At 32.3% G+C, this 1,278-nt stretch overlaps 1 long non-coding RNA gene across 1 annotated transcript; it reads right to left on the bottom strand.

Moving 5' to 3' along the window:
- Positions 1–208: 208 nt before the first annotated feature.
- On the bottom strand, positions 209–932 carry LOC120252942. The gene is made up of 3 exons (XR_005534179.1): positions 881–932; positions 396–793; positions 209–297 (listed from the first exon to the last, which is right to left on the bottom strand). It is a non-coding gene; the product is annotated as an uncharacterized LOC120252942 (long non-coding RNA).
- Positions 933–1,278: the final 346 nt, after the last annotated feature.

The following is a 1,278-nucleotide window of genomic DNA, read 5'->3' as shown; positions in this document are numbered from 1 at the left end:
TCCTCGATTCTGCACTTTTATTTATGCGCTTTTTTACAAAAAACAATGGTACTACAAAGACAATGCAATTAACATTCAAGATAAGAATAGTCACATAGTTATCTATGCACCAAAACACAATAGTTGATATTTAATAATTTCAAACCAATTAGAAGTTACAAAAGTCTTCGATATTAATTAGCACATAATTGGGTTTGTGATTCTTGTGTTCCTCCAAATAATACAAAAGAAAACAAAGATAAATAAAAATCCTCCATAGCTTGATGAATGCCACTACTCATCTCCAGAAGGCTGATTCTGCAATTAAAAAAAAATTAATAAGAAAAGATTCCATAATGTTTTTAAAATTATAACAAATAGATACAAACATAGTAACATTGCCACTTTCGATATACCTGTGACTGAGAAGTTGAGCCAGCTGTGTCAACTCAGGGATAATAACTCCAGGTTATCGAGTTTGTAAAAACCCAAGAAGAGCATTATATCGAGCACATTCTTGTGCACGTTCTTCCTCACGTTGTGCACGTTCTTGCTCTCGCTCCTCTTTCAATTGTTGCATTTGTTGTTCCATTTGATTAAACCGCTCAACAAACTCACTTGATTGGGCGCTTGAGGTAGTAGAAGTTCTGCTAGTCGTACCCCCATAATAAGTTTTGAGTGTTGGACCCAATCCAAGCACTCTTACTTGCCCACATCGTTCTTTTCCAATAACTTGTGTTAGAATTTCAGTTTCAACAATTTGCATATCCTCATCTACTATTTCACATTCAGCTAACTTCTCATTTGCTTTAACCTGTATATAATGAAAAAAATATTTTAAGGTAGTCATATATTTCGCACCAAATTACGAAATAAGGAATACTTAAGACATAATTATGACCATAATTTGTTTAGTTTCCACATTCATGTGAGAACCATCCTTTTTGGTATGAGTTGCTTTAGAAAATTTGAGACGCCCTACTTTTCTTCCAATGTGAACCTCCTACAAGTGTTTAAACAAAAAAATTGTTTGAATCACAAACATCAAGAGATAAACTTGAAGACATCATTAAAATGCAAACGAAAGTAAAAAAAAACACAACATTTTTAACTCACACTAACAATTTCATTCGTAATATATATTTGCTTACCATTTCCTTTTCCTTTCTAGAAAAGCTTTTTGATCCAGAGGTATGAGTATATTTTTGTTGTTTTCTGCTAGCAACCCCAAGTCTTTTTGAATCCTACATAATGACATGTATAGTAACTTAGAAATAAGAAAGATATGATAATTTTAGT

This window comes from Dioscorea cayenensis, chromosome 25, assembly GCF_009730915.1.
Source record: "Dioscorea cayenensis subsp. rotundata cultivar TDr96_F1 chromosome 25, TDr96_F1_v2_PseudoChromosome.rev07_lg8_w22 25.fasta, whole genome shotgun sequence".
Lineage (NCBI taxonomy): Eukaryota > Viridiplantae > Streptophyta > Magnoliopsida > Dioscoreales > Dioscoreaceae > Dioscorea > Dioscorea cayenensis.
The sequence above is the reverse complement of the archived record's forward strand: the minus strand, read 5'-3'. Positions and strand labels throughout refer to the sequence as shown.